Raw genomic sequence first — 24,793 nt, 5'->3', positions numbered from 1 at the left:
TTTGGAAACACCAAACAGAAGTGCTTGACATCCTAAATACTTTTCTGCCAGATTTTCCTGGGGCTCTACCTTGCTCCCTTCTGTTTCTCTGAGATAGAATAGAAATATGAACTGGAAGTATTACAAAACATTTATTGAAGGATTCAAGACACAGCAAGGAATTAGAAAACTGCATGGTTAATTTTCCTGGGGCATTCCCACGAGGCTCCACAAGGCCTGTTGCAATTTGCTGTTCCCTGTGCACAGTCATGTCAAGAGTGCTAGAGATCCTGGTCCAGCCCCCACTCCATATACACATCCAAACCTCTTCCAGATCTCCTGGTTTAAGTTAATCATCACCCTTCAGCATTCCAAACCATAATGATCCGTGGGTGAAGAGTCTCCTTTTGTGCCTTCACAAACCAAGAGGAGCAGCCCCAGTGGCAACAGAGAAAGGGAGCTGAGCTTCTTCAAGAGACCATTAAATGAGTAGTCATTCAAAAGACCTCGCTCCACATTGCCTCAACCTTTCCTACGTCTTCTCTGCCTCTGCAAAGTCACTGCAAAACGTCAGAAGAGTTTCACACTCTGTATTACACACAGATCAAATCAATGGCAGCAAATGCAAACCAGTAGAGATCATCCTCAAATTTCTTATAATGATCCAAGAAGGCAGCCTGACAACTGAAGAAAGACATTTTTAGGCTACATGCAAGATAAAAAGGAAACCCACAAATTGAAGAAGGATTATTTTGGGCTAAATGGATGATAGAAAGGAAACCCACGAGTATTACAGCAAGAAAAGGGAGCACATTTGCATTGGTCCGTCACAAAGCAGAGCTAATTTCTTTTGCAGTTTTTTGGAAGTCTGCAAGTCAGGAGGAAATTTTGTGGTAACTTTATTTAATTTGAAAGTGATTTTTTAAGAAGTTAATTGAATGTAACAATGAATAACTTCACAGTTAAAACAGATGTGAAGTTCTTCATTTGTATGTTAAAAATGTGTGTTATCCCATCCTCAGTAGTTCTGATACTTCTAGGACTGGCTGAAACAAGCTGTGAGTTTAAGTAGCACATTTACAAGCTTGGTGTGAAATGGCTGCTGATTTTGATAGAAGGGAAAAATATGGAAAAGCATTTTGAGGCAAAAGAACAATAACTCTGTATTTTAATGTGAAAGATTGGCAGTGACATAGTTAACCCTGTCGTCATCAATGTTGTCAAAACTTTGATTTCAAAGCGATAGACAGAGATAAGGTGATCCCCCGATGTTTTGTTTGTTATGGGCTGTCAGCACACCCAGCTGACATTTCACTTCTTTCTGCATGGTTTGCATTTGCAAGATTTCTCTACAGCCCAGGACTCACACCTACCCCTGCCCCTGAGCTGTGTAACACCAGTAAGGACCTTCAACAGAAATGAAGAAAATTCAATTAATGCAGCTCTTGCTAAATATAAATACTTCAATAGGTGAGTAAAATGCACTGTGATTGTGAGGGCATCAGGAATGTAAATAGACAACATTTCCCCTCTTGACATGTATTTATGGCAAACAAAGCTATTCATTATATTTATAATACACATCCTTTCCTTTCATTTCTGCCTGGTGGTAAAAGCATTTCAAGCAGTAGGCTGATATATTTTTAGAAGAAATCTTCTTTAACTAAGTCGTCAGAGTCAAACCAGCAGCTGACAAAATATAAGCATTATGAAACCAGGGTGATGATGTTATTTGTAGAATTGGAATTTTAACTGAAGGACAATTTTTTTTTCAGCTATGAGGGACATCAAAAAGAGATATTTAAGAAATTATCTCATTGTCTTTGAGATTCTTGGTTATCACTGATTATTCATGTTCTGTCTACCCAGCCTTCTGTTTATCACATCATACAGCATCTGAAGCAGGTAGCAAGAAGGAAGGAACTTCCCAGCTTGGTGTTTTTTTTCCTTCTGCATGCAGCCATCTGTGGTGAAGGCACTGTCACATCAAGATGCAACACCATCAGTAAAATAGCAAAGTTGCAGGCCTGAGTCAAAAGCCCATCCCCTCAAGGAGCTGCTATGCAAAATGAATCTTCCTGCACCTCTCCACTACAGCCAGTGGGTTCTTTCTGGGGCAAAGAAGCTTTAGAAATGAACAAGCAAAACAAAAAGAAAAAGGTTGCCCTTTCTGAGGGTGCTCTGAGTATCCCCCAAGGATGTCTCATGCTTTGCCATGGTCTTGGCTCAGGGCTCACTTTCTGCCACTTCCTACCCCTGGCTCCTCTCTTCTCTACTTTGTGTCATGGTCTCTGCTAGGAACTTAAACCATGGAAGCAGGATTTAAAGCTGAAGAAGAGTTCATGAACTTTGAAAAGCTTACTTCCTTTCAAGAAAAAAAGAAATAGCTATAGCTGTGGTATAAAAAGAAAGGACCCTACTTAGTTTTTAACTCCCCTCCTTCTTTGTTTATACACAGGTGATACACATATGTGAGTTCATAAAATGCAGCAGGGACAATTTAAGGCCACAGCAGAGTATCTTTTTTTAAAGGCAGTTTATATAACAAAAAGGGCTGGGAACCCAATTTTAAACCACTAAACCTTTTGCAAGTTTAAATTTTATTATTTCAAGGCTCTTTTACAAATTCACGATAACAAAAATCCTGCTGCTGCTAAAAAGCTCATCTCCCTGAAGGGAAGCTGGACCCTTGACCAGTCCAGACCCATTCCTAAAACCCTGCAAATGCTGTTCAGGGGAGAGAGAAGATCTGGCTGCTTCCTTCACTGGGCACAACTGGAAAATTAAATGGAAAGATCCTTGGGTCATACCCACCATTTTCTATTGGTGAGTACTTGTATCAAAACCAATAAATTGGGAACGACTGTGTCATGTGGATACAGTGGATGCACTTAGAATGCTACAAGTCAAGTATTGAAAACATCTGCCATTTCTAGGCTAAGTAATGTGGGCCTGATATTTCTGGGTCTGAGAGATTTTAGCCTGCTAGCAGCTGCTTTTTCCCAAGGAAAAATTTCTCAAGAAAGTTTCTTCTCGAAACAATCTTGGCAAACAACTCTCCTTTCTCAAAAGAATCTTTCTCCAGGTGGTGTTTTGGTGTTTCTCTAGTTTAACCAATGGGATTAGAGAGGTGTCATTCCTATTCACCAACCATGTTAAGTCTGTATGGGAACACTTTATAAAAGGTAGTAAGAATTAGACAATAAAGCCTTTTTTTCTATGCTCTTTGCCTTCTGAAATATTTGGAGTCTTTCATCTTTATTTTTTGTCCTACAGTGTCAAGCAACAAACTCTATTAGCCACAGGAATGCATAATAGCAGCCCACAGACATGCAAAACTTATTCACTTGTTTTCAAAGGCTACTGCTGCTTTCTGATTCATACCTACAACTAATTCCTGGCTGCTACTCATTTTCCAGGAATCAGTAATACAAATTCGAAGAAGGGTGATTGAGAAACCTCTCTTTCTTCAGAAGTCCATTTCAGCCTTCACAGGCTGATAAGAAAAACCCCAGTGCACTCCTCCAGTGAAGATTATCCAGACTTGCAGGCGAGGATTTAGCTGTACTAATACAAGAGCACAACTTCTATTCCTTTTTTTTTCCTCCTTTCTTTTTTTATTGACCAATCAATTCGACAACGGGCTTGATAGTGCCTCAAGGGCATCGCTTTCAACCCCGTGATCAGCAGATTAACAGAGAGGCTGCAAAATCCTTTCCGCTCAAACTGTTTTAATAGAGGATCAAAATCTTTCTCTCTGTGTGGGGATTTTTATTTAGCTAGTTCTTTTTATTGAGTTTGCACATGTTTGTGAAGGAATTAAAGCCTGCAAGGGCATGCAAGACGGTCTGGTTTGGCTTCTAACCTTTTCCTTTCAATTTGGGTTTGGGAGTAGAAAGTTTTCTGGTTCATTATGGGAATGTTGTCCCTGTCCCTGTAGGTCCTACACTTGCATCATTATTGGTTGAATCTCATCAACCCACAGATGCTGGCCCTGAAAGGACAGAATTCAAAACATTTTGAAAGAGATCCCTCTTCCCTGCTGCAGTTCTTGTTCTCACTAAGGGGGATAGATATGTTGAAATCTGCGGGAGGAAGGTTTGGGAAACTGGAGAGCTGGGTAAGTCTTGTGGGGTCACCTGAGATTTATAGAGCTCTGCTGAACAGTACAACAAGAGATTAAATTTGATCATGTAAATAAAACAAGCAACAATTAACTGTTTCTTAGCTGCAGCAGTCTGGCTCCTGGGAAGCAACTGTTTGCAACATAGAGGTACATAGGGGCTCCTGCTGAAATCCTTAATATTCAATGTTCACACCCCTGAGCTATGAAGGTACAATTACTGCTGGGGGCAAGAGGGTGCATTTAGTGCTGTAGAAATGAAGAAAACAGCACACAAAATACCCTGAAACAGAGCAGAAAACCAGGCTGCCTTATAGCCATCTAAAACATAAAAGCACACCTGAAGTTGGAGTGATTGAGGAACAAATGTGAAGGTCCACACATAACATGGCTGAGAGGTTTCTTTGGCCCTACCACGTGTTGAAACAAAACCAACCTCCTTACTTGGCTGCTGGATGATGAACCACAGCAGTGAGCTGGGACAAGAGCAATTCACATACTAACAACAGAAACAGCAAGAGTAAACTCAGCAAAAAAAAAAAAATAAAAAATTAATAGCTGACATTTGACACTGGTCACAAAAAAATCATAGAATTCATCAAATAGAGGATTTTCCCAGAACTGTGCTTGGATATTCCCACAGTTCTGCTGTCAGTATCATACAGCTCCAGATCCAAGCAAAGTGTGTGCACACAGCTGAGGGCAGAGGGATTTTGCCTCACTGCCTGGCAATGGAAGCTCCAATTCTATTTTCATTTAAATCCCTAAACTGCTTTCTGCCTTTGCTGGGACCCATATGAGGTGACTTTGGGTCTTTAAGACCGGAGGCTTTATAAAAAGCCATGCCAAAAGGAAGAAATAAATTATTCCTTGCAGTGGATGAATAGTGACAGCCAATATGATTCTTCTAAACATTAAAACAGTGCTTGATTTGCATCAGAAAAACAGGATTTGCCTTCCAACCTCTCCACCTTCATAAGACTCTTATTTATTTAGGCACATCTGCATTCATTCACCTGAGCATAAATCCAGAGAGTTTCTGGGTATCAGCTGCTTTTCTAGTGCTCTGTAGGAGAGCACAGCTTGTCCCAAGGACGAGCCACCTCCAGCAGTGCTGCCTCCAGAGCATCCCAGGGGTGCTTCATCCAGGCTGGGAGCAAGAGGCCCCAAGGCTGACAGAGCTGCAGTGTGACAAGGACCACAGGGCACAGCACAGCCTGTGGTGGCACCGAGCCGGCCCTGCACACTGAGCACACCTGAACAGCCTGTGACAAGGAGGAAATGTCTGAACAAGAGGAACATCTCCCCAGAAGGTGTGTTCAGCAGTGGTAGGTGGCTTCTGGAGATGTCCCCAGTGGGGAGTTAGGGGAATGCTTGTGAGATCAGGCATTAGAAAATATTCTACCTCATAAGGTGTTTTCACACTTCTAAGTAGCCAAGCAGGCAGTGCTCAACGTGAGGTGTCTCAAGCTGATGGTGCACCCAAGGCTTTTGCTGCAGCTGTTCAGGGAACAGTAAATGTGTCTCCTCTCTGAGATCCACCAGTAGAGAGCCATCTTTTCAGGTTTGGGTAGAAGACTCTTTCAGTATCAGCCAAAATCCCTTCATTTTTTCAGCTGGGTTTAGTTTTGGAAAGCTTTCCCATCACTTCTACCCCTCCTGCAAATGTATGAGGATTTTTAGAAATGGAAACATTTTGAAGTCAAGAACAATACTTGCTAACGAAGTCATTTGTTAGCAAGATAAGTTCCAATCAAGAATATTGACATGCTTTACTATACCTTTATAAATACTACTCCTGTAAGTAAAGACAGCAGGATGGGGCATGAACTTCATTTGAATGTAATCCAATTTAAATCTAAAGTAATCATTGTTTGCTTGTGTATTTTATGTAATTTAAATTCCTGAAGAACCCATGGTTCTTCATTCTTGACCTAAGAACCATGTGGGAACAATTCTGTGTCTAAAATAGAATTTGTTTTCTGTAAGCAATATTGCCCATTTCAGATATTTCAGATAGAACTTCTTTCACTATGCTGACAATATTTTTCAATAAGTGAATAAAGAGAAGGAGATGATGCCTTCCTTCCTGAAGCCCCAGTGGCAGAGACAGCAGAAAATCCATGTGGTGTAAGAGATCTTGGAGTGCAGCTGCTGCCTTCACAGTTCACCCAAGGGTAGATTGAAGGCCACACATTTAAATGAAGTTACCCTTATAAGCTTTGAAGGAGCAGATCTTGAGGACATACAGCCTGGACCCATCTGGTAGACTAAAAGCTCCTTGTTCAAGCAAATAAAAAAAATGCCCATTGTTGAGGGAAAAGGGGAATATTTATGTCATTTACATCAGTTAATGGCTTAAGAAAGCTTTGTAACTGCACTTCAGCTCTTGTAATCTCGGAGCCCTGTGACTGACAGCCAAACTGTTGTCCAAAAATTCCCCAGGCTTAGCCCAGATGCAACCTGCAATGGACAAAGTCAGGGAGCCACAGCCCTGGGGCTCGCTGCTCTCCGCACTCGTGCTGAAATACCAGGGCTGTAGTGAAAGGGCTGCACTTCCAGATGACCTTGAGCCGAAGAGAACAGGGGCAAGAGATTTATTTAAGGAGTCTGTGGGGGGGCATGGTTTATTTTTAAAGGAAAATAATCCATTTTGTGGGTTTATTACACTTTGGACGGCTGCCAGAGAGAGAGGAGCGCTCCCCTCCTCAGGGGGATGCTGTGAGCCCTCATGTTTTCTGCAGCACCTGCCTGTCCTCACTGGGTTCCTCTGCTCCAGCAGCAGTGCGATGCCTTTTCCCCTCTCCCACAGCCTGTAACCAGACCCATAAATCCTCCTTTCCCAGGGTGTCACCTCCTTGCAACATCCCCAGTTCCTGCAAACCAGAGGGCACTGCAATCTCCGCAGTGAGCTGCTGCTGTGAGCGCTCCTTCCAAGGTTGCAGTGAAGATGCTGAGGAGGAGGTTTGCTGGGTGTTAAATTCCAGCAGGAGGGGAGCAGGAGGGGGTGCTGCAGTGTCCATCCTGCTGTTTAGTTTGATGCACTGAAGCCTCTGCCCCAGGGATTTGCAGTCGGCTGCTGCAGTGTCTGCAGCCCGCTGCAGGATCCAGCACTGCTGAACCAGGCCCTGGCACAGCTCCCTGGGGTGCTTGGTGAGGAGAGGGGTCAGCTTTGGCAGCCTCGGGAGGAGAGACGAGTGCAGTTTTTTGGCGAGGCTTTGTGCTCTGCCCTGCATTTGTTCAAACCGAGGTGAAGGGAGGCACGACAACAAGCTGACAGATTATCTATTTCTGTCCCTTTTCCCTGCATTCCCCGTTCCTCCCCATGAGGCTGCCTTGAATCCAGGTTAAGTAATTCAGGATAGCAGAGTCACAAAAAAGACTAATTAATTTCTCAGGTTTCATTAGACATTAAGGGTAATCACTGTCTGGAACTTCAGACAGGCCCTGGATGAACACAAACCATCATCAGTGCCCAGTAGACAGCTGCCAGCAGTCTGGGAAGCAAAATTAGCTCCCATCTGAATTTCAGGAACCCCAAAATACAGATCCTGACTTATAACTTTGTCCTGGTGTAGGAAATAACTGTAGCTGTAGCTGAAACTGGCAAATGTAGGAAATTTATTTTAGATTAATTCTGTATTTAAAGAAAAAAACCCAGCAGCTTGTGAGGGAGGGCTCTTAATGCCTCTTTTTCTTCACAGCTGAGAAGCAGTGAAGTGCCTTGGGCTGGGTGAGCTAAACTAGTGCTGAGTTCATTGAGGGAAGGATTTAAAATCTGTCTTTTCTGAGGGCTTGGCCTAAGAGCCTGGAACAGGTCACTCTCTTTAATGAACTATAAAAATCCTTCTTCCTGTCAGGCAAAGGTGAGAAAGAAAACTCCTGCACAGTCTTTCTCAGGGGCATTAATCTCTCTCATACTGAAGCAATAGAATCTTCCTTATGAACCCAAGGGTAGCAAAGTTTAGCTCACAAGGCTAATTTCAAAGTAGCTCATATTGACTAACTTGTCTGATTGCAGATTTTTATTCGTAATGAAAAATCAATATTTATTCATATTTAAGAATCATTCTTTGAAAGCAGAGCCCAATAGCAAGTAAAAGAAATTTCTCTGCTACTGAAATATGGCACTTCCCATTCTACATCCCAAAATGACTCCACTCAGTCCAAGCAACTGTTTCCATAATAACCTGTGCCAGCTTCTGAGGAATGTGTCAAGTTCCCTGAGATGGAAAACAATAGACCAACCCATGAATCCTGTTAGAAGTCAATGAATGGCAGGAGTGATCATCCACTGGGAAATTTCTTCCAGCAGTTTTATGTGTCTGAGCCAGATTACTGAAACTTTTCATGACATAGGGATCCTGGTTCTTTGGCAAGCCTTGCTGCTCCAACTTCCTTGACTTGAAAAATGAACAAGAATTTAAGAAATCTACCCCAAAGCCTAATGAGGCTATTTCATTTCCAGGACATTTCAATAGGCCTTAAGCTAACTGCTAATACAAGCTCACAAATAATACAAGCAGCACAAATGCAACATTTTATGGCATAGATATGGAAAATAGAATAGAACCCACATATCTTCACCTCGTTGTGTCTCAGTGCAACAATAAAATTCATCTGAAAGCTCGTTCCTAGAATTAATAAACACGTTGAACTGTAGCGCTGGGAGCGTTAGGTCAGGAGCAAATTAATGTCATTGAGGCAGTGAAGCCTGACTAGGTAAAGCATGCGCCATGTTTGGGCTGCTGAGAAGGCTCCTTCCTTCCACCCTTCCACTGCTGATTAACTCTTGCACATGGTTAACGGAGGCAGCGATGTGAAGATGGCCTGTCAGCACAGTCTGGCTCCTGGAATTGTTAACAGAGCCTTTATGGGTCCCTGCCCAAAAAGTTACCAAATGCAAAAAACCAAACCCAGTGTTGTGTTGCTTATGCCATTTAAGAAGAGAAATTATGAGTTGTCAGGTGCACTCTCCCCTTCCCTTGCCTTCCCACCACTGGGATCTGCCTGCTCCTCTGGACACAAAGTCCATAACCACTGAGGAGCAGAGAGAGTCCCACACTGAAGGTCTGTGGGCACAGCACCAGAGGTTCATGGCATCAACAACTGCTCACAGAGACCCAGGAATGAGAGTGGACACCTGTCCTCTGCCCCTCAGTGGTCATCCACCCCCAGGGTCAGGGCAGCTTCTAAACATGACCAAACAAAAGTTAGACAGAAGGTGATCACAGGATATGAGCCTTCCGTGTGTCCCCGAAGTCACCTCCCAGCAGGTGCCTTGGCAATCTTCCCAGGATAACAGGTAACCTCAGGCCCATCCAAGGCCATGCAGGAACAGAAGCTCCTATCAGATTGTTTTCTTTTAAGACACTCCAAGGCCCACAAGCAGAAGAGGCATGGAGTGTGGGCAAAGCCAGGGAAAGGAGAATTGTGTTCAGCTTTTCCAGCTGTTCTGGTGGGCAATTTTGTAGAGCCTGAGACTTTAGAAGGTGCCCAGAGGGTACCACAAGGGATCCATCACATGTGTATGCTGTGGTAAAAGTAAGAATTCAGTAGGACACCAGTGTTAAGATATTATTTCTCCAGCCATTTTTTGATTTAAAAGAGATCCTTCTCTATGACCCATGGCACAGCACCTGCTATACCAAACAATATAAATTTCAAGGCCATATATTTTGTTTAATGCTATTTCCAGAAGACACAGGAACCTGCATCACAGGCTGCCAGCCACAGCTTCCATATTATCCCAGACATCTGATGGAACATCTCCAGAAATGGCTGGACTGTGAGAAGCCCAAACTGCTCCTCATCTTATTCATCTCATCCAAAACTGAGATGTAAACATTTTCCACTTCTATTACATTTCTGTTGCCAAAGTTATGAGGCTGGGAAGGCTTTTTTAGCCTCTTCAAACCACAAACAAAAAAACCTTTGTCCCCTTCTCTCCCCAGTTCTGATTGTATGTCAGTATTTCTTGGCTCTGCAGTCTATAATCAGTGTAAGTGTGTTAGGGGGTTTGGGACTAAACAATAGAACAAATGTCATTCATCAGCAGAGACTCTTTGGCAGGAGCTGAACGAGGCTCATGCCAGACAGAGAGACTGACACAAGTACGCAAAGAAACAGTAAAAAGTTTCCCATTTCATTGGAAATGTGCAATATACTCATTTTATAAACTAATCAAAGAACGATCAAAGCGCTTCCTAAGAAGATTAAAATTCTTCATTCCTTACGTAAATGGAAGCTTTGCAGAAAAAAAAAAAAAAAGTGTAAGTATTTATTTCTAAAAATTACTGTCATCTTTTTCAAAGCTTTGACAGAAATGATTCCTTTTCTTTCCTCCAGCAAATCAAAACTCTGTTTTCACTGCCTGGGGATCTGACTACCTTGTCACACATTCTGCACATACACACTTAGGCAGCCAGCTACTAAAACAGAGGCAATAGGTTATGTTACTTCTGGAGGGAAGGACTGTTCTCTCAGGAATTGGAATAGGTACAAAATGCATAACATTTCTAATCTAAAATACTAAATTTTCCCCCAATATTTTGCATTTTCAGCTTTCAGATTTTGCCATATAATTGAAATGTCCTCATGTGAGAAATACTAATTAGTTTAAGCAGTAATGGAGACATTTATCCAGAGTGAGGTGATTGAATTCTGAAACAAATTCATTTCAACAGCATTGATTAAACAGTATTTCCATATTCTTTGCTGGTCTATTTATTAAACAAACCATTAATCTCTCAGTGACCCATATTTCACAACTACACCAGGACATCATTTGCCAGGACACTACAACAGAGTAGATGAATAAACTTTACTGGTAGTTTAGTCAAAAACCTAATTGATCACAAACAGTAATATTTGTGTTTACCAGAACAAATATTTACATTTTTACATATGCAAAACTGGCAATATTGGCTTTCACAGTGACAACAAATATTTGCAATTCCTTTTGTTAGTGTATCTTTTTTTATTGAGTACAAAACAACCTCATCCTTTAACAACTGACTTCCTTCGTTCATTGTTAACTTTCATAAAGTTAATTCTTCACATGGCTTTACAATGTGCTTCCCATAAAAATGGCACTTGTCCTTTGCTTTTTTTATGGGTTCTAGGCAGAAAACTTCAAGAAAAGTCAGAGATGTTTGCAATAATGGCCAACTAAGCTGTCATCTGACCTAGAAATGGAACTTCTTGAATCACAAGCACAAGTGAGCGGCTTAATTTCCTATGACATCTGCAGTTACATCTGGACATTTCCCTTTAGCCCATCTGTATTTGGCAGCCCTGCAGTGTGTATCATTTGCCCAAAGAATGCCAGATTGCTGATGACCCTCACCAGTCCACATGCATTCATCTCCCTTTGAAGAGAGACAGGTCCTGGCAGTTCTGTTAAATTTTTTTATTAATAATCACGTCTCTATCTCAAGTCCCCTGCATCTTGTTTGTTACGTTCCCCATCTCAGAGTGACTATGAGTTTGCAAAAATGAGGCTGTCACCCACCCAAAACAAAACCTTTTTATACCTCACAGGTTCAAAGCAAGTTTGATGGCTTTTCCCCATACCCCAATATATGACAGCACAGAAAGGGATTTTCTGAAATTCAGGTCGAATGTTCTTGTTCCAGCATTCCCAGGAACTTGCTTAGAATTTTCTATGCATAATACTGTATTAGCCTTCCTTCAATAACTGTTTGTTCCTCAGTGTTACTCATGGCAGGTCTGAACAGCCTGTCATCTTCCTTTAGGATGACTGTTAACAACACTAAAGCATCTATGAGGAACATTTTAATCCAGACAAGCTAAATCACTGTCCTAGTTATTTTTCTTTGCTCAATGTGATTCTCTGAGGGCTGCATCTCTTGTGACTGTTGCTGTGACAGTTGCTATTTCTGCAGAGGTGAACGTGATAGCTCAACTGGGGAAATGGGACCAGCATACATCCAGCTGCAGTTCTGCATTTTAATAGCCTCAAAACAAGGTTATTTCACGTGCCTCTGTCAAGATTTCTGTAAAAAATCTTATGGATAAAGTTACAGGAAAAAATGCCTACCAAAAAAGCTTTTTTTGAAATACTTAATTAGGAATATTCATAGAGAGCAAATTCTGGATTTGAAACACAGGATTTTCACTGTTCCCACACCTTCAGCCCTTGCACACTCAGCAAGGGTGCAGAAAGCCCTTGGGACAACATGGAAGGAATGCAGTACAGGTCAAGCCTTGAATGTGTGCAGTGAGCAGTCTGAAGATCCAGAGATTTTTTTTCTGAAAACAGACTCATCAAATAATTTCAGATGAAGAGGAAGCTAAAGAAAATCAAAATTCATGGTGAGCACTCCCAGAACACAGAAAATGATGGGGATTTCACTATATAATGAGTTTGCCGCAAATTGCTCTCTGATTTCTTCAAGTGCGTCACACCTTGAGCGTATCTCGACCACGTGATCACTGAGGTGCTGATGAGCCACTTTTCTCAGCCTTGCCTCTGTTTTGGACTGAAAGAACAGATCCAGTAGAGGTGAGTCAGTTCTACTCTGCAGTGCTGGAGAGAGGACCTGACCACGTTCTCCTTTAGACAGATGGTGACTCATAGCAAAATACCTATTATGCTCAATCGACTCAGGGTTTTATGGAATATAATACCTTGCTGCCTTGTGCAAACCACAGGATGTTTATACATATGTAACTTTCTGCCGAGTTTCTCAGTCAGAATGAAGTCACTGTTAGCTCTGAGATTCAGGGAAGGGTGGTGCTGTCGGTTTTTGTGTAGAGTAAAAGAGCACAGCTGCAGGTTTGTTTTCTTGGGGCATGTAAACAATAGTGTTCAAGGCTTCCTGAGCCTCTGTTGTGCACTGTGTGCTCCAGCTGCCCACTGCACTTCCTGTGGAAAGGAGGAGCAGCTCCACACCTTGTCCTCTGTGTAATGCAGCTGTGCATTATTGAAGTATGTGAACTCCAGACATTCGCTTTGTGACCAGGCTCCTTTGTTACCATATCCAGAGAGTTAAAAAGGGCTTAATTATGGCCAAACAGATCTTTCTCTCCCACTGAAATATTTTGAAAGATACCTATGTTAAAGTGCTGCTCTCCTAACGTAAGACTTGCCATTCTTTCAGTAACAACACCCTTAAACCTGGAGTATTCCTGACAAAGCTCCCTGTTGCTCTGAAAGCTGACCCAGTTAGTGCTGTCCCAGCTCAACAGCCTGTGATGGGCTGGCCCTGGCTGGATGCCAGGTGCCCACCAAAGCCACAACCTCAACAAGTCAGGGAAGAGAAAATATGTCAAAATACTTGTGGGTTGAGATAAGGACAGGGAGATGATGCAGCAATTTCTCTCAGAGGTGAAACAGACCCAACCTGAGGAAAGTTATTGAATTTGTTACCAATCCAATCAGGGTATGACAATGAGAAATAAACCCATGTCTTAGAACACCTTCCTCCCACCCTTCCCTCCTTCCTCAGCTCAACTTTACCCCTGATTCTCTACCTTCTCCCTCCAGCAGTGAATGGGGACTGTGGTCAGTTCATCATACATTGACTCTGCTGCTCCTTCCTCCCCAGGGGAAGAATCCTCACACACTTCCCATGCTCCAGCATGAGGTTCCTCCCATAGGAGCCAGTTCTCCATTAAATTCTGCAACTGGGTCCTTCCCATGGCCTGCAGTTCTTCCTGAACTACTCCAGCATGGGCCTCTTGCACAGGTGCAGTCCTTCAGGAACAGGCTGCTCCAGTGATAGCTCCCCACAGGATCACAAGTCCTGCCAGCAAACCTGCTCCAGCATGGGATCCTCTCTCCCTGGGTCCTGCTAGGAGCCTGCTCCAGTGCAAGCTCCCCATGAGGTCACAGCCTGTAAGGGCCTGCCCCTGCTCTGGCATGGGTCTCCTCCTTGGGCTGAAGGTGGATCTCTGCTCCCCTGTGGGCCTCCATGGGCTGCAGGGCCACAGCTGGCTCACCATGGTCTGCACCACAGCCTGTGGGGGAATCTCTGTTCCAGCACCTCGAGCATCTCTATCTTGGTGTCTCCAGAGCTGTTCCTCCTACATTTTTTCACTCCTCTCTCTGGCTGCAGTTGCTCTTGTGCAGGTTCCCCCCCGGCCCCCCTTTCTTAAACCTGTTATCCCAGAGGTGCCACCACCATCACTCACAGCCTCAGCCTTGGTCAGCAGCAGGTCCCTCTTGGACCCAGCTGTCCCTGGCTCCACTGAGCCCAGGGGACGCTTCTGACAGCTTCTCACATAATTTGCTTCTTATACCCCCCCAAAACCTTGCCACACAGACCCACTACACAGCCACATTTCTCTGGTTGCCCTGGTGAGCTCCCTGTCTCCTGTGTGCCAGCTCAGGAGACAAGCTCCAGGATAATCCTTTGTAACTTGTCCTGCTGGACAGCTTGTCCCCAACAAAGCAGTAAAACCATCACTATGAGACGTGATCTCCAAAATGACCATGACTTTGTTCCCTTCTCCCCCTGGCTCCGGCCCATAAAACCATTCATCTGAGAAACTGCTTACAAGCACAGGCACGACATTCACAAATCCCACGTCGCAGTAGGATCTCATCACTTGTGATGATCCCCTTTTTATAGTTTCATTCTACCACTTTCATTCACTCACATGTCTTCAGCTGTGAGGCAGCAATTTAACCCCCCATCTGGCACTATTAATTTGCACTGATAAGTTCATGTCTCTTCTGAAACAGGCTTCTATTTCTAACACACTTGAAAAGAGGGCCTTTTTTAGGCTTTCTAGCAAAAGGAAAAATGTCTGGGCTCTGCCTTGTGATATCACAAACACAGATTTGCTTTCATTTTCAATCTAAGCTCTGCAGAGCAAGTGCACATCTCCAACACCGCAGTGAGTGGGTAGCAAGTAGTTATCCTTTTGCTCTGCTATTTGTCTCTGAGACACCCACTGCAGGGGACACTGCTCACAGATCCTGCCATCCTGCTGTCTGTATGTGCCTGTAAGACTGAGATTGGGAGTAAGGATGCACCTCTGCACCCCCTCTGCATTGTGAAATGCACAGATGGAACAAAAGGTTGTGGCTGCTAAGGGGATGCAGGCTGGGCACCAGGAGTGTTTTATAACCTAACACTTCAGGACACCTTTAAAAGGATTCTATCAAAAACTTGGGGATTGATGTTTACTTTTTAAGTCTGGGTAATTGTTAATGGTGTGCTGGTAGGGAAAAAACAGCAAGAAAGAGAATTAAACAAAAAGCCCATCTTGTCCTTTCTCTTGAGTCTGCTGGCCTTTATCTTTTTTTGTGTGTTTGGGTTTGTGCTTTGTTGGGTTTTTTTCCATTCCCTTAGTTATTAATTCTATTTTTTATCCTCTTGTCCTCTTCTTCATCCTTATTTGTACAGTGGATTATTTTTTAGTTAAGATGAAGTGACTCTTCCAAGACCAAGAACTGGCCTACTGTGTTTGACAATACTGGAGAACCTGGTTAAATTTTGAAAGGTCTCTGACTTCCTTGCTGCAGGAAGTTGATTGTTTTGAGAAATAGATTCTGACTGCAGGCATGAATGGAAGAACTCTGCCTGGAGAACAGCTGAGTGTATAACACATTTCTTGGAAATGTCACCGCAAAAACAGAATAGAAAAAGAAGGTGAAGAAATTGAAATCTTTAAACAGCTTTGGAGTCTCACTTTCTATGCTTGAACATCTAATTTCCAGCATCATGGATTCTGTCCTGACCTTTGGATCAGTGTCTTATCTCTTCACCTGCCAGGCTGGGGAGCCTTTTAAAAGTTTTGTGAGTAAACCTCTAGGTACAAGTAAAGGCTTTCTGCAGGCAAGGAAAAGACAGAAATATGGGATCCTTACTGGGAAGAATGGAGCTCTTGAGAATATGAACTCTAAAGAGGAAAGCCAGTGTTACTCCATAAAGGAATAGAGGTGACCATAGGAAAATCACAGTATGGCAGCAGCAGAGCTGCTCATCAATCTGAATAGCAGTTTAATAACTTTGCAGATAAATGCTTGCATCTACAATAAAGAATTTATTGGATTTCACTGTTCAATTAAAAACCATATATTGTCATATTCTTCACTGTAGGCAGTTTTTGAAAGCAAACCTGGAATGTTGTACTGCTGGACGAACAGTTAAGATAGAGAAGTACTGCAACCTGTGGGGTGTCCTGTTTAGGGGGTTCAGTTCACTGATGGGTAACATCTTCTGGCCTCTTACTCAATGAGTCAGTCAAAGGAGAGGGAAACACTGGGGTCCTTGTAGCTGAGAGTTAGCTCTTCATCTCCACCTGCACTGTGTTCTCTCTCCCTACTCTTTCCCTGTTGTCCCTCTCTGATCTGGGTGGCACATTGCCTGTAAAGCCTTGTCTGTCCATGCCAAGCCCCCTGTCCTAAATGGGGCTGAAAGGGGTCTTTCTCTGCATCTCCTTCTCTTGAGACGGTGGTTTCCCTCAGGGCATTTGGGGAACATGATGAGAGCAAAGAGCTGAGGCTGCAGAAGTTGATGTAGGAGTGGGAGGACACCCTAAACTCCAAGAAAAATAAAAAAGGCAACACAGCTATTGAGGCCCGCAGAGGATGAGAGATGCTGCTCAGCTCTTCTGTCACATGCTACCCTCTATCAGCCTGCTTAATACTGTAACCTTAGGTGCCCTGGGCATTAATCTGGAAATTGGGGACCTTTTGTGTGACGTTGGCAGCTCTCTTGCATTCTTATTTGTCAGCCTGTTACAAGTGCACACCTGTTCTTGTTTACCAGGCTTAGAAAATGATCCTCAGAGCCTGCAAGTTGCTTCAGGAGCAGCCTATTTTGTACTATTTAAAACAGTTAATTAAGAAAAAGGGAACGAGACAACACAATTATTTAAAAATACCTTGCTAGTATTGAAAATCTAAAGCCTGCAGATGGCCCTACTGTTGCATTCCAAAGGCAGTCTAGAGCATTTTCAATTATACTTAGTGCATTCCTGGTGCCTCGAGGGGCTTTTCCACTGTCTCTTGACATGCTCATCTCTAAAGTGAACTAAACTCACAGCAAAGAACCATGCAGGCGTGGGGGGTTTTTTTTGTTTTGTTTTGGTATTTTTTTTGGTGTGGGTGGTTTTGTTTTTTTGTTTTTTTTTTTCCCTTCCTCTCTTCTTCTGTTAAATAAGAAAACCTCTTAGGAACATCAGACTTGAAGAGACTTGCTGCCTTAGCAAGTCCAGTCTCTTGTGACCACCACCAGCCATGCCACATAATCCCCCTCCTGCACTCATCCAGCACCATCTTAAACCCCTTTGCTGCTCTTGGCCTTTCTGCCTCTTGCCTCTGCTGTTGGTATAATAAAAGACCTATATTTTCAGAACTGCAAATTCTATATCCCAAAAACACCTTTTTAATGGCTGAAAAGCTGCAGGAAATCCTTCAGTAAGGTCTGCAACCAGTAGCTGTCTCCGTACAGCTAAGCAAATAAAACAAACACCTCTCTGGGGAGAACCGGCTGTTGGAAGTCCAGTGAATTCCAATTTAATTGGGCTTGCATACTTTGGTTTGTTTCTTGAGGGCTTTTCACATCCTTGGGTGTCACTTAAGCGAATGCTTTCTGGTAAAGCAAATGTTTGGCTGATATACTCAAACATTCTCAGAACATACCTGGGCTGTATGTTCAGCTGTCGTGTTACTGGTTTGCAATTGGTGCTGCAGAAAGGAGAGGGCTCAGTCCCACTCTCCCTGCAGCTCAGTGCAGCTCTGGAGTTACACAAAGCTCTGGCAAAGTCCTGGTCTTGTGTAATGCCTGAGCAAATGCACAAATGTTTCATCCACCTTCACCTTCTGGTCTGAGATCACAGTCTTCTCTTGCTATCATGAATGCAACAGTAATAATCTGGATTTTTTATATGGCACCTTCCAGCCGAGCTTTTTACTAACCTGAAAGGACCAATCACAGGTAACTCTCTGTCAAATTCTAGGTAAATGACAACTACATTTGTTGGGAGAATGTTGCATTTTAGGGGTATTGAGTTAAGGTCACCACCCCTAGGCAGTGGAAACTGCTATGCCCTAATATTCATAAAAATATCTTTTCAAAGGTAGGGGGTACTTGTCCTACATCTGAAGCCAAGGGATGCAAACTGCAAATTGTTTTAATCTCAGCTTTTTCTTTTATGGATTGAGGCAATCATGGCACTTGGCAAAGGTTACATTTATTTAATGTGTAGTACTTGCACCTGAATCCCAATATTCCATGTGCAGTCGTGGTATTTTAATCCCTAACCCCCAATATCTGAACTTCAGATGTTACTGAACATCTCTAGTCCAATTAATTGCCAGCGCCTTCCTACCGTTTTCTGCAGGGGCAAATTACCCCTGTGAGATGTCTGTGCCTAATAAACAGGGAGCAGAAATTTCTCTCCTAATGATGTCAGTGTCCGGCAGGGTCAGCGCTGCAAGGCACAGCCGCCCTGAGCCCGCAGAGGTTTGTGTGGCACAGGGTGCAGAGGCTCCAGGCAGTAGCAACCACTGGGCTGGACCAAACAGCAATTCCCTGATGCCTGCAGAAATGTGAGCTTGGCTGAATCCCTCTGAGATGAACGGTGAGGTGCCTAAGGATGTGAATGGGAGAAGACTGAACAAAAAAAATACTAGGGCAGGGAGGAGAAAGAAAACTTTAATTTGCATCTAAAGCATAGTGAAGCTAATTTTAGTACCTTTTATTTTAAAAAATGCTTAAATATGCATGGGAGACTTCTGTTCCTGTTTAAAAAAAAGAATCAGTGAATGGTAACACTATTTTGACAGATGAGCTCTTCTGAAGAAGTATACTTTTGTTTAATGAAATTTTTTAGAGTAGCTGGAGGAAATGTATTTACCTCTGTAAGACAGATCAAGGAACTGGTATCTGCACAGTTCCACTGGGAGCTAAAATTTCCAGGAGTGGAAAAACAAACCAAAGGAGAGGTTGGCATATCTTCCAAATAACTGTTTTATACAAAAGGAAAAATACAATTACTACTTCTTCTACGACTATGTGGCAATTCAGGAACAGAATTCCTCTCCTTTGGGTGGAGAATAAGTATTAGAAATAAATACAGCATGACAAGCACCAAGCTGTGAAGTGATCAGAGCTTTAGTTTTCAATCTAAACTTCTAGTCTCTTTGACAGACAAGTGACAGTGAAAATCTTTGGAGATTTTCTGGGATCTATAGCAAGGGAATGCTACTGAGAAAATGTGAGAGATGGAAGAGATCAATGCAAAATTACAAACATTCTCCAGCAAGAACTGCAGTGCCATGTATGTGTAACTCCCCGATAATTTGTAGGTTTTGAGGAAGAAATAGTAAATCATTAATTAATTTCCCAAATCACCTACATGAGACATCCTTTTGTAAAATGTCTAGGATACAAATTTTAGTTGTTAGCACTGCCATAGTCTATGATAACTCATTTTGCTCACAGATTCTACCAGTAAATGCTGGCACAAGAACTTGGTCATATCAAAAGCACAAGGAAAACTATAATTATAATAAAAACACATAGAAACAGTTCCTCTCGTTCAGTTTTAGGCACTTGTAACAGTGAGACTTGGCTTTGCCTCTCTTCTTTCATATTTCAACTCCACAAAGGCAATATCTCAGCTATTAAGAATATTGCCTAAAAAAACTTGATGGAAGAAGCAAAATTTTCCTGTGCACTTACTGGGATGCAGGAAAACTTCCCAGCTTGAAAGAAAAATGAATGGCTACTGCTAGGAATTTCTGACTTTTTCTGCACACAACTGTACCTTTAGGAAAAATTCAGCTGCCTCCTGGGTTTTACACCATATTCAAGTTTTGCTGGTGTTATGCACCAGCAGAGTGCAGCAGAACCCAACCTGAAATAGAGGCGTAACATGCAGGATTCCTCCTCTGCTGCTTCATCACTGCTCCCTGTCACCATTTCTGAGGCAGCCTGGCCATGAGGGTCTGCCACAATGAGACCAGGCCGGGAAAAAATAGGGATGGGGTTTGGAAGGGCAGGATTTTAAATGAGTTCTGTCTTTAGAAGAGCTGCTTCCTTCAGCAACTCATTTCTGGTTTAACACACCAATAAGGAGTCCCAGCTTGAAAGATTATCAGCCTGTAGAGTAGCACAGCACTCAGTTATGCCAGTTCACACTTACTGACAATGGGGACTAATAATAAATTAAATCCCATTCAAAAAGTGAAATAAAGCACTGGTAGCTCTAAAGAAAAAAAAAATCTCTTAAATAGCCAGACAGAGCACATATTGGTCAGCACTAACATTCAGCTCTAAAAGGCCAGGAACAGACATGATTAATTACTTAGTGTTTCCCTCTTCTCCTCCCTGTGCCTGTAGTAGAATTCAGCTTTCTCCAGCGGGTAAGATAAAATACCACGTCTCTTATTATTAAAACAAAAATAAGAAGAGAAGGATAAAAAAATGAAAAAGGTTATAATGCAATATTGCATTCTCGTTAGAATCACAGGATGCCAGAATATTTCAGAGGGAATACGTACATAGTATTTGTTTCCCTTTGAAAAACCTAAAGTGCTAAATATTCTTTTACAAGTACCACAAAACGATGTACAGGGAAGTATTTTCCTTGATTCCAACTGACTTTGGATTAGACCTGCTGGAGTAATCAAAATCAGAAGGCAATACTCATCACCCTTCACATCAGGGTCCTAATGCCCCTGGATGTGTTTCTTTCATCCTGGTGATCTTTAGTAGGAATTAAAAGAGGATTGTAGGTGAGCATGAGGTGATGACGAAATAGCAAGTGAACAAGATGAAAGATGCAAGAACAAAGCTGAATTTCCTTCTAAAATAGTAGGGCAAGTGGTTCAAATATTTCCTCTAGGCTTTTCAGATCTGCTTTTGAATCCTGAAATGTCAGCCTTGGAGCCATCACAAAGCAGGAAAGAACAATTTTGAACCTATGTAGCTGACTTGCCTTTGTGCTTGGTGGAAAGTCCTAGAAAATTTAGTGGGATGTGGAACAGCATATTGAAAATCTTGATCAGATAAGAGGCAGATTTTGCTGGTGGGAGTTTGTGTGTGTCTGAGCATTTGTGGAGGGAGTAACAAAGGAGTGACAGACAAGAACTAGGAATATAACTTGTGTGTTTTTGAGAAAGTGCTCGTTGTAATACAATGCAGCAAGCTGAATCTGCAAGGTCAGTAGGCAAGAAAGACAGAATTTATTGAAACTAAGGAAAAAGACACTGTTGGAGGCTCAAAAATAATAAGCTAAAAAATTAAACTCTTCCTTGACAACTTGCAGCCTTAACAAACTATATCCAGCATTCCCAGGAGTAGATAGACCAGCCCTATGCCCTCTCCGAAGTCCAGCTTCCTAGAGGTAATCATGATCTGCACATGAGAAGTGCACCCTGCAGCAGCTCTCTGGCAACACATTATTCTTGTCTGCCTTAGACTCTAAAGCTCTGAAATGCTTGAACAAGTCTCTTGTTACAGATTGCCTGGCACCGGCCCAGCCCAAAGGTGACTGCATTGGTAGCAGGGCATGAAACTCCACAGACAGGAAAATGCACTCTTCCCAATGAATGCTGCAAAGTCAGCCTGCTTCTGTTGTGGTCTTACTCAGCTTAGAATCCTAGAAATGTCTGAAATGAGTATGTGTGTGGGTATAAATTTGTACAGATGAAAGTACCTTCCTTATGTTATAAAACGTTATGACAAAGATTCAGGGGAAAAAAAAAATTGCAAGAAAAAGAGTAATTGTGCGACAACAAGGCAAGGTAAAGGGAAAACAGTTTCTGCTCTTCGTTTCTGAGAGAAGAAATCATTACCAAACTGAGCCCTACACCATGCCATATACTTTCTATTTTTCCCTGAGGGTTGCTACAAATGCAGCAGCTGTAGCCTTGTGACACATAGACATAAAAATCCCTGAAGTTGTTCACGCTGACAGGAAAAGTGTTTTGTTTTGTTACCTCACTCACTTAAAGCAGTGTAAGCACTGGGTAGAGACCATGCTTTATTTGCCTCAGCACTTTAATCTTGCTATTTGTAGCCATACCTAAAGCATAGGGAGAAAAATGAAAAGCTTTCCCTTGACCTGAAAAGCAGCTCCCACCTCCGGCGCAATAAATCTGGGAAGTGGAGCTGTATCTCATTAGATGTATTTCGAGGGTTCATACTGGCTGGATTCTGCTGTTTCTTTCACTGCCCCTCTGAGTTCAATGGACACACACCCTGGTCCCTTGAGAGCTCTTGCAAATGCCACTCTCATTTTCTAGTTAGCTGTGGAAAGAAAGTTAAGCTGCATTTATTTGGGGGTTGCTATCTAGCTGCATTTGGTTTTGTAACATGCTGCGTTTCTGCAACTCCTCTTGACTTTAGAGGCAGCCTCAAGCTTTTGTTTTTGTCAATCAGGCCTGCCTGCACCTTTGGTTTGGTCACTTCTGTTACCTTTTTGGCACTCATCCTAGGAACCAAACTCTTCAGTGGTCACCTCCTGGCTGACCCTTTCTGCGCGATGCAGCAGCAATGGAAAACCACTGCCGCTTTTTCATAGACTGGCTTCTCTGCAGGGATATGCAGGTGGCTGGAGCACTCATCTCCCAGATGGCTCCATCCGTTCCCTTGCCACCCACAGGGGTGGCTGCCCCACACCATCCTCGTGCTGATCACTGGGGGAGTTGCTCCATGCCCACAGCCAGGACGAGGTGGGGGTGTGGGACAGGCATGTCCTTGCAGATGCTGCAGCCAGGGCTGGGAGCAGACGGGTCTGGGTTAAGGAGCTGCTCTGCCACCTCCGGGCAGCGCCGCAGACCAGCCCCCTATTTACGCCCCCCCACCCCCCCACCCCCACCCCCCCGGTCTTCAGCTGGGAACGAAACCGGCAGCAATTATTCAAGCCAAGCACGTAAATCTGGCAGATCCCGCGGCTCCGGTTTGACGCAGCTACGCAGCGCAGTGTCTGGACACGCAGCCCAATCCCCCTTTCTCCCCTTGTTTATTCGCCCCGTAGAAAAAAAAAAAAAAAAAAAAAAAAAAAAAGGCAGCGAAGTTACCAACTTGAAACCGCACCGAAGGGTTGCGGGGGTTGGGGTGCCGGGAAGCGGAAAGGACGGGCGGAGGGAACACCGCCGGCGTCGGGGGAGCCGGGGCCAGGGGCCGTGACGGGGCAGCCCGCGTTACATAAGGCGGAGAGCCGGGCGGGGGGGCCGGCACGGGCTGAGCCCCCGTGCCACGGCACCGCGGCGCCGGAGCCCGCGGCACGCAGCGCCCAGAGCCCGGGGACAGAGCGCCGGGGATGGAGCGCGGCTGCGGGGAAGCCCCGGGGGACCGCCGGTGCTCCTTGCGGGCAGTGCCCGGCCCCGGGGAGACCAGCGGGCTGGGCGTTATGTAACCCCCCGCCTTCCTTGCACAAACACCTCTCCGGGGAAAGGGGCCGAAGTGCCAAGCGCCGATTAATTGCAGGAACTGATGCTATTTGCCTTTTTTGTTGTTGTTTGTTTGTTTAGGGGTTTTAAAAATTTTATTTCTCCCTCTTCTGACTCTGAGCTGCACAACCACAACTGCTCTTGCCCGCGGTCCTGTCCTGGAATGAGGGAGCCCCGCCGCTCGCCAGTCGGGAATCGCTTCCCAGTCCCGTGTCCGGAGGGGCAGCCCCGGGGCGGGGGGCGGGGAGCCGCAGGGCGCTGCAGCACGGCCGCCTCCGCCGCCGCCGCGGGGGCACCGCCACGGCTCCCACGGCCGCGGTGCTGAACATACACAGACACACAGACACACACAGACACACGGACACACGCAGACACCGCTCACTCTCCGGTCCCCGCGCGGGCCCCGGCGCTGTCCGCGGTGCTGAACACAGACACGGACACACGGACAGACACACACGCGTCCCCTCCCTGTCCCGTTCGGGCCTGGCGCTCTCCGCGGTGCTGATGCTCCGCCGCAGCCCGGCGGTGCGGGCGCTGCAGTGCCCCGGGCGGCACAGCCCGGTCCGGCCCAGCGGCGCAGAACGCCCGCAGACCCTTCTCCCCGCTGGGAGCCGGGAATGGCGCTGGTTCCCCTTCTCCTCCGACCTTCCCTTCTCCGCGGGCCTCCCGCCGCCCGCACTGCCGAGAGGTACGGCCCGGCTGCCTCCCCTGGCTCCAGCCGGGAATGAGGCTGGCGGCGAAATCGCCCCCTTCTCCCTGCTTTTCTCTGTCTCCGCAGCAGCCCAGAGGCTGGAGACAAAAAGCCGAACGGGTCCTACTTTAAATATATCCTTTTTTCCATTTTATTATCGTCAATAGCGCACTCTCCCCCTGCCGAGCCGGTGCCCGCGGTGGTCTCCCACCTTTACCTGGGCCGGCGAGGCGCGGCGCGGCGGGGTCGATGGGTGGGTGCCGCAGCTGGATGGGAGGCAAGGACAGGAGGCTGCTGACCTCCGCGGGTCTCCTTCTTCAATGGATCGGGAGCCGTGCCCTCATCAAAGATGGCCGTCCGCTCCTACGTCAGCAGCTTTTAATAGCCCTCCTCGGCGGGGGGAGCGGGAGGGGGCAGAGCGGGCCGGGCAGGTTTGAGTCATCGCCGCCGCACCGCTCCCTCCGCCGGCTCCGCCGCCTCCCGCGGCCGCCCCGCCGCCGCCTCCCCGGGGCCGGGCTCGGGGCAGGGGGCTGAGGGCGGCTGCGGGCGAACCGCCCGGGCAGGGGGGCAGGGGCCCTCCCGCAGTAGCGATTTCCTCCGCCAAAGGGGTGGTCCGAAG

General features: G+C 44.9%; 1 protein-coding gene across 1 annotated transcript in view; it reads right to left on the bottom strand.

The window, feature by feature from the left end:
• The window catches only part of SNAP25 (synaptosome associated protein 25), a 63,012-nt gene extending 38,505 nt beyond the window's left edge, over nt 1-24,507 (bottom strand). Inside the window, exon 1 of the mRNA XM_083856499.1 lies at nt 24,392-24,507. The gene's annotated coding sequence lies outside the window, so the exon portion shown is untranslated. The remainder of the gene's footprint in view (nt 1-24,391) is intronic.
• Between the last annotated feature and the right edge of the window lie 286 nt (nt 24,508-24,793).

Source organism: Zosterops lateralis, assembly GCF_965231275.1.
Source record: "Zosterops lateralis genome assembly, chromosome: 3".
NCBI lineage: Eukaryota > Metazoa > Chordata > Aves > Passeriformes > Zosteropidae > Zosterops > Zosterops lateralis.
Note: the sequence above shows the minus strand (reverse complement) of the source record. Positions and strands in the feature narration are given on the sequence as shown.